Source organism: Pinus tabuliformis, chromosome 6 (genome assembly GCF_031772625.1).
Source record: "Pinus tabuliformis cultivar Carrire ecotype Pingquan chromosome 6, CPIR1, whole genome shotgun sequence".
Classification (NCBI taxonomy): Eukaryota; Viridiplantae; Streptophyta; class Pinopsida; order Pinales; family Pinaceae; genus Pinus; species Pinus tabuliformis.
In genome coordinates, this window is record NC_142292.1 from 567,670,306 (window position 1) to 567,687,452 (window position 17,147).

The window sequence follows — 17,147 nt, forward strand, 5'->3', positions numbered from 1 at the left end:
ATGTGGGAAATCTACCCATTCCTTTACCACAGGAGGGAAGTTCCTCAGCTCAAGAGATTCATCTAACCATTTATTCAGTCCCTCCTCCAAGCAATCTAGTCGTTTCCTTTGATTGGAATCTACTAGTGATACCCCGCCTACCATCTAATGTACCGTTCTAAATCATAGTACAAGCTTACAGAATGATCATGGTTGATACTATCATAGATGAAGGGGCTTCTATGAGTATTATTTCTTGAACTACTTGGAAAGTGCTTGGTTCGCCATCGCTTCTACCTGAGATTCGAAATCTGTTAGGCTTCAGTAAAGGAACCAGTCAACCATTAGGGATCCTTCCAAATCTGCCTATAACTTTGAGAAGGAAAACCATTCATCTAAACGTGATAGTAGTCCAAGGGTCTCTAGATTATAATCTACTCCTCGGGCGTGACTACATTTATAGCATGGGAGCTATTGTTTCCTCACTCTTTCGGGTCATGTGTTTCCCGTATGAAGGCAAAATTGTCCAGCTCATAGACCAGCTTTCATTCCTTGATTCAAACGTGGCTACTAGTCAAATGCCTTCCCTAAATGGTCCTTTTGCACAAGGAATATCTCATCAACCTCCAGTCTGTCCACTTGATGAGCGTGAGTGATTCAATGAATGTGACGAACCCAAGGGGCATGCGCCTTGGTTTGCTTCAGCAGGAAAACCCCAGATATAAGGTAGGTTTCCTCGTAGGATATATGACCAATCTGACACACCCATCTGTTTAGGAAAATAGGATCAGTTTGGAAAAAGATTTCCTCGTCAAAGGTTATGTGATTGGCAGTGGATCCACACCTTTCACCTTTGTCTATTTCGATGGATAGAGCCAAGGAAGTGTTTTGTCTGCAACATGGACGAAACAACCTTGATTTAATGCAAGAACTTCCATATGGTAACTTGGAAACTTTACTTCTCTTTATACCTGGGGGCATGCAAGCCTTTTTTATGCAAGTGAAAAGCGACCAACGTAACTCTAACCCCATAGTTTTACTAATTTCAACTGCTTAATTTATGTGATTGGTCTAATCCACCATTCACCTTTTTTAGGACCGGCGGCGACAGCAAAGCAAAGGAAATGTTTCCCGATGAGAAACTATCCTACCTAACCTAAGTAGTTCTTTAACCCTTAGGATAGTAGTTGGTTGTTCCTAGCTTGCATACAAAAGGCTCGGAGCAAAGTTTCACATGGGGCAAGCTCCCAAAAAAATGAACCTACTAATGAGAGACATCCTTATTAAACGACTGTCACAAGCAATGTTTCTGCAAAGTTCAAGCTCGTTAAAAAATAAACCCAGCAATGAACATATGTTCGCCTAGAGTTCATGCTCATTAAAAAACGAACCCACCTTTGGTAAATAACCTTTGTGATCACATTACTATCAGCTTTTGAGCCTTGGTCATGTTCTTACCATCACCTCCAATTTTTTGGCCGATCATACGCCTCCACTTGATTGTTTACCCTTTTGAGGAACAACTGCGATGAGTGATTCTATTAGCCACCTTCTTTACACTGCCATGATTGAAAAGTTCCAAACTTACCTGGAACCAGTTGCTATCCGAAAATATTACTCATTCCTAAAAAACGAGTCTCCTTTAAGCTATTTTTAGACTCGTAAAATATGAAAAGATTACTGAGAAATTGACCTCTCCAGCTCGTTAAAGTGATTGGAAGTTCCATCCCTCCTCTATACTTTAATCTTTTTGGACTTGAGGGATCATTATACAAAAAGATCAAGCGCTTGTCTTTTTCAGCTTGCTAAAGTGATTGGAAACGTCATCCCTTTTGTATTATTTTATACTTTTTTGGACTTAAGGGATTATACTACGAAAAAGGACTATTGGAGTTTCCTTTCCATCTCTTTTTAGACTCTCTAAAACTGAAAAGGACCAAGTTATCTTTGTCGTTAAAATCATTAAAGCAATAGCAATGAACTTGTCCATACAGACAAGAGCGAGTTTCGCTGTCGTTAGGCTCGCTAAAACATAGCGACAGGTTTTCCCGAAGGGCAGATTATATAACAAGCATATGTTATCCTCCTGAAGCTTGACAAAAATAAAGAGGTATTGGTCAGCAATGACTGGGGAAAAAGGGAAGAAAACTTGAAGAACTTCATTGGTAGTAGGTTGCTCTTGAACATGACACTTTCATTCCATCACCATGATTGAGTCAGGTTGGGTTATTTTGTTCACTGGTCATATCACCACTAGTCCTCCGTACCATCCCTTTTGGGGTTAACACTACCAATCCATTCCAGTGTCACCGATATGTTCAAAAGAAGTCGCTCAGAGAATTCACCAACCCAGCTAACACCTCATCCGTTGCAATACCTTCGTGCTCCATTTTTCATGACCACCACCTTGAAGCTTGTGTCATCAGATCGTTTTCACCTCCACAAAATCATTTGCCCCGTTTTGTGTCGTAGATGTGGGATTCATTAAGGCCCTCCTACAATGGGTCACTTCTTGTCAACATCAGATCATTATCCAAGAAGTTGACTTAGGAACAACCCTTTCAGTACTTTGAAGCTTCCATGCCTCAATGGAAAGTTTCTCACTTCCGGTGACAAGTTTACATCAATGGCCTTTGACCGAAAGATTTTACGTGGTGTTTGAAATCGACTCATGTATTCACACCATATGAATTGTACTACAGTACCTTGAGGGTCATTATCATTATTGGTGATTCCTCTCGCACCTATTAACAACTTACATCATTGGCTGGTAATCAGGTGATGTGTTTCCATGTTCGACACCAGAATATATTTTCACATGGATTGTGTTATGAAACCAGCTCAATAAAAGATAGAAAAGATAGATCAATGCCTTAGAATTCAGCCTCTTCGAGGGGGCAACCTCCTTTACATTACATAAATGAACAATTCTTGGATGATACAAATGACAAAACCTCCTTTCTATATATAGGAGTCTAAGGAGTCACAATATAATCCAGCCGACCTAACAATAATAATATAAAGCCACAAAAATAACAATAGAGGGATTCTATGGGGCACAGAAATAACAACATGGGGGTAATAGGGGCACAACAATATAAATAAGGGGTATAACTACAATAGTAATGGGGTAATCACTAGTATTATAGGGACCCAACATGCCCCTCTCCTTCAAAAAAGTGTTGTCCTCAATGCTTGAGTAGTTCTGGATACTTCTGCATAAAATTCTCATCCTCCCATGTGGAATCTTCAGCGGATAAGTTCTTCCACTTGATAAGATACTCTAAATTGATCGATTTCGTAGCTGTCGAGTTCTTGTTTCTGTGACTGCTTCTGGTTCCAATATAATTTTTCCTTCCTCATCAAGTTCTGGCAATATTGTTTGAACTGGGAGCTTGTTGCCTATAACCTTCTTTAAACATGAAACATGGAAAACTGGGTGCAATCGAGAAGCTGCAGGAAGCTCCAATTTGTATGCCATAGTACCAATCTTTTGCAACACCTTGTACGGACCATAATACTTTGGTGATAATTTATTATCCTTCTTAGCTTGCTTTAGGGACATTTGCTTATATGGTTGTAGCCGTAGGAATACCCAATCACCTACATCAAAACTTCTTTCACTGCGATGTTGATCTGCCTGTTGTTTCATTCTATTTTGTGCCAACACGAGGTTATCCTTTAAGAGTTGGAGGACTTGTTGTTGATGTTCGATGTGATGTTCCACTGCCTGAACCTTAGAATTTTCTCTTAAATATGATGTGATGGATGGTGGTTGATACCCATAAAGTGCCATAAATGGGGTCATTTTTGTTGTTGTATGGAAGGAAGTGTTATACCACCATTCAGCCAGAGGCAACCATTTGACCCATTGTGTCTGTTTATCAGATACAAAGCAACGAAGATATCCTTCCAAACATTTGTTTACTATCTCAGTTTGCCCATCAGATTGAGGATGATAAGATGAGCTATGAGCTAACTGAGTACCAAGACAAGAAAATAATTTTGTCCAAAAATTTCCAGTGAAAATGGGATCTCTGTCACTTACAATAATCTTTGGGTTTCCATGTAGCTTTTGAATTGTTTCCATAAATGCAGTAGAAACTGTACTGGCTTTAAATGGATGTGATAATGCACAAAAGTGTGCATACTTGGTAAGTTTGTCAACTACCACCATGATGACACTCTTTTCCTCAGACTTGGGTAAACCTGTGATAAAATCCATTGAAACCTCCTCCCAACGTTGGCTTGGAATGGATAAAGGTTGTAATAGACCCGGTGTCTTAATTGTTTCAACTTTATTTTGTTGGCAAACCAAACATTCCGCCACAAACTTTTGAATATCTGATTTAAGGCCATCCCAAAAAAATTCCTTCTTAACCCTGTGGTAAGTTTTTAAAAATCCTGAGTGCCCTCCTAAGGGAGAAGTGTGCAATTCCATAAGAATCTTTTGTTTTAGTGGGAATTCTTACAGAGGTATAAGCGATCTTTGTACCATAACGAATCATTTTTCCAGCTAAATGTATCAGACGTACTGGAATCTTGTTGTAGCTTTCGAATAAGTGCCCACACTTCTTCGTCATTCTTCCATTCCTCCCTTGCTTCATTTATCCAATCTGGTTGGATAATAGAAATGGCGCACAACAATGCTTCCACATCCTCATCCTTTCTTGAGAGTGCATCTGCCACCACATTTTGCTTCCCTTTTTTGTAGATGATTTCAAAGTCATAACCCAACATCTTTGTGACCCACTTTTGTTGCTCTTCAGAGGATAATCTTTGTTCTAAAAAGTATTTAAGGCTATCATGATCCGTTTTTACCTTGAAGTGTCTTCCCATTAGGTAGGGTCGCCATTTCTTAAGTGCATGGAGTATTGCCAACATTTCCTTCTCATAAATAGCTTTGCTTAAAAACTTTCCCTTGATTGGACGACTTTCAAAAGCAATGGGTCTTTCATCTTGCATTAGAACAGCACCAATTCCATTTCCTGAAGCATCACATTCCACAATAAAGGTTTTTGTGAAGTTCGGTGTAGCTAAGACCGGTGCTTGGCACATTGCCTCTTTAAGATGTTCAAAGGCCTTTGTTGCTTCCAGAGTCCATGAAAATGCATCTTTCTTCAATAATGTTGTTAGAGGTGCTGCTATTCTCCCATAATTCTTAACAAACTTGCGATAATACCCTGTCAACCCAAGAAATCCTCGCAGATGCTTTATGGATGTGGGGATTTTCCATTCCTTAATGGCTTTAATTTTGCTAGGGTCTACCTTAACTCCTTCATGAGATACAATATGACCCAAATATTCCACCTCCTGGACTCCAAAGAAACATTTGGATCTTTTTGCATATAATTGTTTCTCCTCCAATAGTTGTAGCACCCTGTCAACATGTTCAACATGATCCTTCCAAGACTTGTTGTAGATTAGTATATCATCAAAAAATACTAACACAAATTTTCTAAGGAATGGTTTGAAAATTGAATTCATCAAACCTTGAAATGTTGAAGGTGCATTGGTAAGGCCAAAAGGCATGACCAAAAATTCATAATGACCCTCATGAGTTCTAAATGCCGTTTTCGGAATGTCTTCAATCTTCATTCTGATTTGATGATATCCCGAACGAAGATCCAACTTGGTGAAGTAAATTGATCCATGCAATTCATCCAGTAATTCATCAATGACAGGAATGGGGAACTTATCTTTAATAGTGAGCTTGTTGAGCTCCCTATAATCCGGACACATGCGCCATGATCCATCCTTCTTGTGCACCAATACTACTGGAGCAGAGAAAGAACTTTGACTTGGTTGAATTATACCAGCCTCTAGCATTTCTGCAACCATACGTTCAATTTCACTTTTTTGGACATAGGGATATCTGTACGGCCTGATGTTTGGAGGAACACTTCCTGGAATCAGATGAATAGCATGATCATGATCACGCATAGGTGGGAGACCTTTGGGAGTCTCAAATACCTTGGAATGATTGTCCAGGACTTTTTGGAGATCTGGAGAAATAGATGATTTTGATGTGGAAACATCTAGCGAACATAATTGTGCAATTACACCTCTTTGCTCCTTTTTTAGAAGCTTTGTCATACCATTAGAGCTGATTATCTTTCCTGGTTTCCCTGCAATACCCCTTAATTCAACTTCCTTTCCTTCCATAGAAAATTTGATGAAAAGTTCTTGAAAATTAAAAGCTATTGTACCCAAGGATTGTAGCCATTGGACTCCTAGTACAACATCAGCACCTCCCATTGGAATGGAAAGCATTGGGCTAGTCAATACATATTCTCCCATGGATAGCTTGATATTATGGCACTTTCCAGAGCAATTTATTGTTCCTCCATTTGCAATCATCACTTGACACTCTGTGCTGGATATAGGAAGCAATTCAATTCTTTTGCTACCCTACAATGAATAAAATTGTGGGTGCTTCCTGAATCAATCAACACTATTACCTTTTTCTTCTTGATTTGTCCTTCTATCTTGATGGTTTGAGGAGTGGTAATTCCCGCCAATGCATTACAAGATATGGTCGGATTTATTTGTTCTTCATCTAGGCTTTGTTCCTGGAGTATATCTTCTTCTTTTGACCTTTCTTGCTCCTTTTCTTCTTCCTCTTCACAATCTATGTAGAATAATTTCTTCTCAGCACACTTATGACCTTTAGTGTATTTTCTATCACAACTGTAACAAAGCCCTTTTGCTCTTTTTTCTTCCAATTGTTGTGGTGTCAACCTTATAGGTTGTGGAAGACTAGGGGCAACAACACTTCCATCTTTATAGTTGTGAGTGGTATGCTTCCTGGTTGCCATAATTTTGCTTTCCATTTTTCTTGCTAACCTGAATGCCTTCTCTAATGAATCAGGTTCCCAAAGGCGAACATCATGTTGGATATTATCCTTTAAAGACCCTATGAACACATCAATCCTATGCTCCTCTGGAATATCTTTTACCCTTATGTTCAATTTTTGGAACTCCTCAATGTGCTCCATTACTGAACCCTTTTGTTTGAGACTTATCAATTGGCTAAAAAAAGTGTTGCTTTTTGTATCTTCATAATGTGCTATCAATTCTTCCGTAAAAATTGCCCAAGTGATAAATTTTTTACGAGAACAAAGCCATTGATACCATACAAACTGATTTGGTTCCAAATATATAGTTGCCATACGTACCTTTTGTGTGTTTTGCACATTATTGAGATCGAAGAATTGCTCCATCTGTAATATCCATGTGGCGGGATCCTTGCCATCAAACTTCCTCATATCGATTTTTGGAATATGGTGGGTCTTCGATCCAACATTAGCGTCTATGGAATCATGATTAACATTAATTTTGTTCACATCATGAGTTTCCTTTAAAACCTTTTCACCATTAGTAAGTATTTCTTGTAGGAAATTTGTCAAATCTGTCTTCAAATCTGCCATGTCTGTCTTCAAATCTGTCTTCAAATCTGCCATGTCTCTCCTCAAATCTGTCTTTGAATCATCCTTCTTAGCTTCCATGCCCTTTATCTTAGATTACACGCCATTTATCTTAGATTCCACGCCACTTATCTTAGATTTCACGCCACTTATCTTAGCTTCTGTTAGCTTTTGTGAGCGTGACATTTGTTGCACTTGTTCTTGTAATTTTGATATATCATGTAGCATTTCTTCCTCTTCTTCATGAGTCATGCTAGAGCTTTCAGGTTCCTTACTAGGTGTTTGCATTTTCTTTCCTCGGGGCATCAGTTACCGATAATAATGCTTTACTATGCCCTTTGAATTTCGTTAAACCAAGCTTACACAAAAATTTAAAAAAAACTACACACCTTTTTTCACTTTATAGAAGCCTGATATTGAATCTGATGTATCTCTGTAATTTCAGATCATCCAGTTCTGAAATTGCAACCTATAGTAGCCTTCTATGTCTTCTTTCCAATGCCACAAGTCTGACCCAAATTGGATTCTCCAAGGAAGAGTTATGTGAAATCTCCCACAGTGACTTTCTTTTAGACTAATTCAGTAGAGCGAACTTGTACGACGTGCCACGAGTCACTGTTTCAACCTTTGAATCTGAAACACACATACAAGAAACTACAATCTATTTCTATACCTTCTTATGAAATTTCAATCCGATCCCCAGAGAGAAAGTTATGATGATTTTCGCCAGGTCACCTGTTTTGAATGTAATTCAGGAGTCTGCAAAAAGACCAACTTCCTCAGATCATATCTCCGTAAATATCGTGCGAAAAGCTCTGAAATTTGGACCCAAGGTTCAGCGCGATTTTTTCTCAAATGGGTTTTTTTTGAAACTTCTGAAACATCACAGAAAAAAAGTTATAGCAAAAATCCCATGATGACCTGTTTGGAGGAGCGAAACCCTAGAATCCAAAGCTCTAATACCAAATGTTATGAAACCAGCTCAAGAAAAGATAGAAAAGATAGATCAATGCCTTAAAATTCAGCCTCTTCGAGGGGGTAACCTACTTTACATTACATAAACGAACAATTCTTGGATGATACAAATGAAAAAACCTCCTTTCTATATATAGGAGTCTAAGGAGTCACAATATAATCCAGCCGACCTAACAATAATAATATAAAGCCACAAAAATAACAATAGAGGGATTCTATGGGGCATAGAAATAACAACATGGGGGTAATAGGGGCACAACAACATAAATAAGGGGTATAACTACAATAGTAATGGGGTAATCACTAGTATTATAGGGACCCAACAGATTGACTTGTACATCGGGTGAAGATTGAACAAGTTTGAAGACCTCAGATCTAGTTTCATTCATTTGGGCTGCAATATATTCAGGAAAATAAAAACATCAAATGTACTCCATAGCTGCACAGATAATCATCCAAGCTAAGGAATGATGGCTCTACCAGAATCATCAGTCTACCACACAGATGGTTGTTTGTCCTATGTACATGAGAATGAATTTATAAAGCTGAGCATGGGAATGCCTGCCTCAACTAGATCATGAAAATATTATGAAGATAATGTATTGTATTGTATCCTATTATAGGTCACCTTCCAGTTCGAAAAACCTTGGATCCTCATGATAAAGCATTTCACCCGACATGAGAAGATTTACAACCTCATTCTTTAGGGGGCATCTGTTATAGACATATTTGGGCACTGCAACCCCAATCACATATGTCAATAAACTAAGGGCTCTCAAACCCCTAAAAGTGTTGTTTCATACCCTAAAGGATCAAGGTCAACTGATTGCATCATTTCCTAGAAGTTCTCCCTGAAAAACTGCTTATAACTCGTCAAATCTGGACCATACAAACTACTCCATGCTGAGGGTGCAATGCATCTCACCTGCTACACACAAACGGTGCGATGCACACTGAAAATCTCTTCTATAGGGTGCGATGAGCGAGAGCAGAAAAATGGTAGAGGCAATTTGCTAGGTGGAAACTGAGAGAATCTTCTAGAAACTGCTCATATGACACTTGCCTCTCTGAATTCGTCCAGGGATGAGTAAGAGATCATGAAATCTCCAAGTGGAACCAAGAACTATCACTGAAATGACACTAATCAAAATCCCAGAAGCTAACTCACCCCCCTGTAAGCATCTATATATGTATCCCTCATCCTAGAGATCCAGAGGCTGGAATTTTGTAATTTGTAAGGAAGTGCTATTGGTTTGTCTTTGAGACATTGTATTGTTGGGTGATCTAGCTTTTCATGAGGTGAGGAGGGCTTTCATGCTGGGAGGATGATGCTAGATTAGACAGTTGGGTTGTAATCCTCTCTTCTACTACTTCTATCAATAAAGCTATTTGAGTTTTCCTCCATATACTTGTATATTTATGAGTCTTGTATTTGTGTATGCATTTGTATGGTTAATGTACATCTGATTCTACATTGTTTATGGTTATAGATCTCTATTCTTTGATGGTATTTTGCTGCTTTGACTCTACAAGTGTTCTTTGAAGTGGGAAAAGTGAGAAAGGAATGGTAGAGCTCTATCAAAGGAGGGAGGAAACAAGAAAGGAGCCAAGCGAAACACTGAGGTTGGTACTCTCTGCTTCTCTCTCATCTATCTTTCATAAAGGAAAAGACAAGTTAATTTGAATTGTTTATTTCTAAGATAGCTACCCGTCTTAGTGGGACTAGCAACTCTGAATGGACAATAGTTTTCCCGGAAACATATGTATGTATGAAGTAGACTCTCTTTTATTGTAGATGCAAAAGAAATAACACAAACAACAAAGAATCATTAGGAAAATATTACAACATGACAAGAATGGAGACAACTAACTGAGAAGATACCATGCTACCGCTCAAATTCCTTCTCTTCTGATACACATTTTATCTTTGTTGCAACTGCAAAATTGTGATATCATAGTCTTGCTATTCATGGGAGTCTATTGTTTGGATAGAAGCTATTCATCTTCTCTATTGACACAAGAACCCTTTCTTCATCTAACTCAATAGCCTCCACTTAGTTGTTGGTCTCTTGAAGCCTCATTCCTAATCTATCTTGGAAACAATAGCAAAAATGGAGAAAGGAATAACAATTTGTGCAGTTAGCTAGGTGTAACATATGTTGTTGATGCCACAACAAATGATATGTGAAGAGGAACCTTATTTGTGAGCAGTTTCCTAGTTTCCCAGGAATTATTAGACTACTTCGATCTTGATTTAGGCCACCAAACTCATGTACATTGTTCCAATGGCTTTGAGCTCCTATCTATCTACTTAGGTGGGCAATGAGCTAGGTGCTTCTAGGCCTGATAGATCAAGGATTTCCATTCTAGTAGCCTTAGGTTATGCAGTTTTGATGGGTTTGATTAACGTAACATCGAATGCTCTACCGAGGGATAGATGGGTTAATGTTTTTATGAAGGATTAATAGAGTATCCTAGCCTTGGTAGCAGAAATTATGCCCATCATGGGCTTTTGTGAGTTGGGAAATTCCCTCAAACGATAGGTTGTGGTGTGCTGAGAGGCAGGGCAAGTCCTGCTATAGGGGTCTAGATCAACTTGGGCTCCTTTTACTTCCTTGGCACTCTTGTCTTCGTGGTTCTGGCATCTTGGTACAAGTTTGGCTTTGGGGTTTTGTGGTATGGCTTGCTAGTTGCCAAATTTCTTATGCTATTTCTATTATGTTTTTTGTTCTGAAGACACATTGGGAGTTTGAGGCGTTGAGATCCCAACAACTGATTGGAGGCCATGCAGATGGTAAATTGTAGATGACATTAAGTAATGTCATTGATGCGGATGAAGAAAATGGCCTTATATCTACACAACGAATGAGTAACCCTTACAAAAAACCATAAATCCTTTGAAATTCCATCACAATAATTTCAAAATTTTCATCCGAGATGAAGCTATGTATTAGAAGAGGAACTTGTGGGGTAGAATAGTATCTGGTTGAGTTATTTTCTGATGGAAGTTTTACATGTATTTAAATTCCAATCATGGGATGGTATCAAAAGGAGTCTTTGTTTTAGGGACATGGAAATGTATCCTACACAAAAAGAGAAGATACTCAATCTTGTTCTCTGACACAAGATGTCAACATCAAACTGATGCCCCCTTAACCCATATTCAATTTTAGAGAAGAAATGTCTTGTATAGTAGGAGATCTAGTCTTTAATCTGAAGGAAAATGGTCAAAATCCAATCCATTATAAACATTCCTTCCCAGTGGTGAAGCAATGTTTTTTTGTGAAGTGTCATTTGATGAGGGTTTTCTTAAAAAATCTCCATCGTAAGATATGTAAATTAGAAGATTAATGTAGCAATTTTAATTCGTCAAAGTTATGATGGATTTTTAGCCTTTTTCATGTTTCTAATTTGATGTGGCATGTATATCTTCTAAGTGTGATTGGATATTGGATGAGTAATAAGTATGGATGAAGTCTGAGCAATGATTTACATATTAAAATAACAAATTAGAATCAAAATTAAATTCATTTGACTTAACCCAAACTAAAATAATATTATTTTCAATGTTTATTTTTAGTTAATTGGCCAAAAATATATTTTTATTTAATTATCAAAACTAATAATAATACCATTGTCAATGTGTATGTTTAGTTAATTGGCCAAAAATATATTATTAATTAATTAGCCAAATATTGGCATCTAGTAAGCACAAGTCAATGTTTGAGTCCTGAGATCAAAAAATGATATAGTCTTTATATCACGGTATTGTTTGTTCCAGTTTATAGGTACAACCTCACAATTACTTGGAAAGTTATGTTTTTCCATTGGAAGTATGCGTCATCAAATATTTGAATTTAAAAAGGGGACAAAGTTCTCATTTAAAATATCAATTTTGAGCAGACTAAAAGGGTTCCATCTGAACATGGATGTAATGTCTTTCAATTTAAACATTTCTAAGATGTCTTATGTGAAGAGCCAAGGGATGTCATATGTGATTAATTGAATGAATTACAATAGGTATTAAGCCGAAAGCACATTCTATATTCATTTATTAATAAAAGCTATAATCGTATCACATCCCAAGTTTTTTTGCTTGTCATGACATCCATGATTTCTTGGGATAATATTATGAAATACAGGTTTTAGATAATATATTTATTTGAGAAGATCCCCTATATGTAATAAGGATAGAGGAAAAAGTACCAAGGATCTCTAGAGTATTCCTTTTGGAAGTGTTTAATTCTAAACTTATACAATTATTTAATTATTGAATTGAAATTTAAACGAGAAAGTGTTTTATAGGTTTATATGTATCACAATTACTATGAATATATAGACTTTCAGTTGAAAATAAATAATAGTTGCAAGGATTCAAAGTAATGTAGTGTTTAATCTCCATAGCATTTGAGTAGTCTGAGTAATCATTTTATCTTTAGAACAAACATTGTTGTGTCTGATTTGATTTAATAGGTCATAAGTGGAAGTTTCTTTAAATTATAAAATTATTCAATTATAATCCATTAATGGAAACTATAGTTTGTGAGGAAGGAAATTTTCCATAATATGGGATTACGTGGTGGAGAGATATAAACATATATTCTACCACTTCAATTTCGTTATGGAGTGATCCACTTGTGGCAATATTTATTCAGTTGCAGTGAATCATCTAATAATGTTGGTTTATATGTACATTTTCTTACTTCCAATCAACTTGCATTGTTGTAATAGGTCTCTTCAATGTCATTTGGGATGATGTTGGGACAAATGGGCTATGAACTAATATATTTATAAATATTGAGTGTCATAGCCTTGATAGAAAAAGCTATGTCTATCATGGTCTCTGTTAGCTTGGAAGTTGCCCACAAATAAGGTTTCCCTTCACATGCCATTTGTTGTAGCATCGACAACATATGGAATGGCTAGCTAATTGCCCAAATTGATTCTTCTTTCTGAAATTTTTTCGTTGTTTCCATGGTAGATTGGGAGTGAGGTTGGAGAGACCAAGAACTGAGTGTAGGATATTCAAATGGGAATCATAGATCACATCAAAGAAAACCATTGAGGTAGATGAAGAAAGGGTCCTTGTCTCAACAAAGTAGATGGAAAACAATAGCACTTTAGTTCTTTCGCCTTAAGGAAGTCATGAAGAGAATGCCCCTTAGTATAATATATAGTTCTTCCGCTGCACATATTATGAGCTAGAATCAGCTAGTTAGGAGGGGTCAACATTCCATATGTTCTCCTTTCTAATGATTCCTATGAATAGCAAGACTATGATATCATGATTTTGCATTTTGCAACAGAGATAATATGTGTATCAGAAGAGAAGTGACTTGTGGTTTAGCATGGTATCTTCTCAATTAGTTTTCTTCATTTCTGGCATGTTGCATCATTTTGTTGTTGATTCTTTGTTATTTGTGTTATTGTTTTTACATCTGCAATAAAAGAGATCCTACTTCATACATACATCCCTTACCTACCTTCTTCAAAAGGCTTGGTACTAAAAGGTCTTGTCTTGATTCAAGGATTTTTCCTTTTCAATTTACTGCTAGGGAAGTGGGCCTTTGATTTCTAATAGGGGGATAATATCCTTCTAATCCTTATTTCAGAAGATGGAAATCTTTTTGGCGAGATAGAAGATGCCAATACCTAGTCCAATAAGTTGAAACTTGACAACATCAACCTGACATCCTCCCATCTTGATGGGTTTTATAGAAACATAGTCTTCTATGGTAGGGAATTTAGAAGTAAATTTTCACGCTAGTGAGAAAAAACCTCAAGGTGGGGAGGTGAAAAGCCTAACTAAAAACTATTGAAGCCTTGCATGCACCATTCTTATAATAAAACATTTTGGGATTTAAACTCTGGTCCCTACAAATGAATCATTTGAGAGTATTACCATTGTTCAATTAAAGGTTGTGTGTGGGTTGGGGTTGTGGTCTCGTGGTAAGGTGCCAGTAGTTCACTACAATTGGCTCCAATTTGATTATCAACTAGCCCAGTTCAATTCATAGTGTAGTTCCTTTCTCACTGCATATGTTTTTGGGAATAATTTCCAAGAGTTTCGTAAGTGCTATGGTCAAAATGGGATGGTTCTTGGTAATAATTAGAGAAAGAAAGTGATACCATCATAATTAGAGAAGGAAAATGATAACATCTTAATATTAATGTAGCATTTATCCATTTTCATAGTTATGTCTCATTTTGAGGGAAATTCTTTGTTTTTATTCTTCTGCATTCAAATGTAGTTGGTGTGTGTCTGGATAATAATTATGGAGTTCAACATCTTGAGCTTTCCCAAACAGAATCTGAATCTTTGAAAATCATTTTTAAAGTACAACAAAGAGCAGATTACTAGCTCAAAATTGAAATGAAAAATAAAATAAAATAAAATGATAATACCATTTTATGTTTGTTTATTTAGTGACATTTCACTTAATCAGACATGACCTATTACCATCCCACAAGAACTATCACAAAGTTCATCGATAAAGTAAGGATGGTCATGTGATATTGTCCTCAAACACTTAGTTTCAGCTTCAGTGAATGACATGTGATATTGTCGTCAAACACTTAGTTTCAGCTTCAGTGAATGACTCATTCAAACCCTAAGCATCAAAATTATGTTTAAATATATCTCTTTGCATCCTTTAAAGTCTGTTAGATGAAATAGAGTTGTAGAGTTTGGTGGTGACCCTCTGAAAGTTCTGGTGTTTGTTTATGAATAAACTTTAAATCTGATTATATGGAACCCATTGGACTTTAGCAGAACATACTAGGAAATTAGTATAGTACTTGAATGGACTCATTATTGGAGCAACGGTTACAATGTAAGTGGCTTCTTCTGTGCTCCTTGTGTTCCTGTGGGTTTGATTTTTATCTAAGAAAATAGTCAAAGAGGAAAGAGAATTTAGAAAGATGGAGCAACTTCCCAAGAACCAAACATGTATACACTTTTCAAATTTGAAGTGATATATATATATATCAACAAAATTTTTCTCTTTGATCATATTTTATGTTCTAGGAAATCTTCAAGGAGTGATATTCACCAATCGTTTACTTCTCTGGAAATTTTCCAAACACTAGATTGTGATAGATGAAAATTCCTCTTTCAAAACACAACTTGTTACATTCCATGGAGATTTTCCATACACAATTGAGGATATTATAAAAAGATAAATATGCTTGATGACACTGACATCATTGGTTCTAGGGGATTTGGAACTATGTAAATGTTAGTGATGGACAATAACAACTTATTTGCAGTGAATAAAATTGAGAAGTGTGATGTAGCATCCAATCAGATATTTGAGAGGGAGTTGGATATTTTGGGAAGCATTAAACACAAGAATATTTTTAATTTGCAGGGTTATTTTAAATCTCCATCAGTGAAAATTATTATCTATGATCTCTTACTCATCAGAATCTTAGATGAATTTATCCATGGTTAGTAATTTCAAAATTAGATGAGTATTTTTATTGATACCATAGTTTGAAACCATGATGTATGCCTGATTATAAGGTTTTTGACTTTTTTCAAACTACAAACAACCTACTCCACATTTAAACTAGATGGCCTGATTGAATATATCACTTGGAGCAGGCCAAGGCCTGGTTTACTTGCATCATGACTGTGACCCTAGAATTGTCCACCATGACATAAAGTCTAGCAATATACTCATTGATGAAAGGTTGGAGGCACATGTATCAGACTTTGGTCTTGCAAAGCTCTTGGAAGATGGAAAAACACATGTAACCACCATTGTTGTAGGCACACTTGGATACTTAGCTCCAGGTATGTTGGCCTTCCTTCTACACATGAGCCCGAGTTTATTCATATTTATTATATGCATTAGAACATTAGATTTTATCCTCCAATGTCAAAATAGAGTACTTGCAAAGTGAGAGAGAAATAAAGAAATCAGATGTGTACATCTTTGGAGTAGAATTGCTAGAATTTCTTAGTGGAATAAGACCAAATGATCCTTTCGTTATGAATGAGGGGGTGAATTTGGTAGGATGGGTGAGTCTAAATCCATATTTCCTTTCATTTTGAAATGTGAATTTGTGTTTCCCATTAATTTAATTATATATGCACATGAATGTTCTACTATAGTTCCTTGTCTTAAAATTTCCTTGATACTTGATATTTACTTGGTCTACAAACTACCTGTGGAGTACAACCTATTATGAAGTTTTTAGATGGCCATTTCTACTTCACTTTATGTCATATAAGTTCAATATTGTTATTAAATCATGTCTAATTGAAAATTGAATTAAAGACACACATGAGAGAGAGTAAATTAGAGGAGATTGTTGATCCAAGACGTGCTTGTGTACCACGAAATAATATTGAGACAATTATTGAAATTGTAGCCAAGTGCATAAAACCAAACACTAAAAAATGACCAACAATGAACATAATAGTTTAGATGCTAGAGGAAGAGACTATGTCTCCCTAATCAAGGGATTTCTTCCCAATAATGAATCATGTAGTTCAAATTCTAGAAGAAGAGACTGTCTACCTGCCATAGTGATTTTTATGACTCATGTTCTGATGGAAAATGAATTCAATTCGACTACTAGATGTAGAGATAATTCAAGGTGATAATGATTTCCATTTAAAGTGATTGTTTTCATTGAGGATGTATTGTTTGGGCCTTTAGTAGCCCCCTCCTTTATTTTTCTTTACCCATTTGAATTTTGTATATAAACCATAATGAGATATAGTAATTTCTTATGATGGTAGAGTAGATCATCCAT

General features: G+C 36.5%; 1 pseudogene; it reads left to right on the forward strand.

Moving 5' to 3' along the window:
• The window catches only part of LOC149259783 (LRR receptor-like serine/threonine-protein kinase FEI 1), a 170,725-nt pseudogene extending 153,879 nt beyond the window's left edge, over positions 1-16,846 (forward strand).
• The last annotated feature ends 301 nt before the right edge of the window (positions 16,847-17,147 follow it).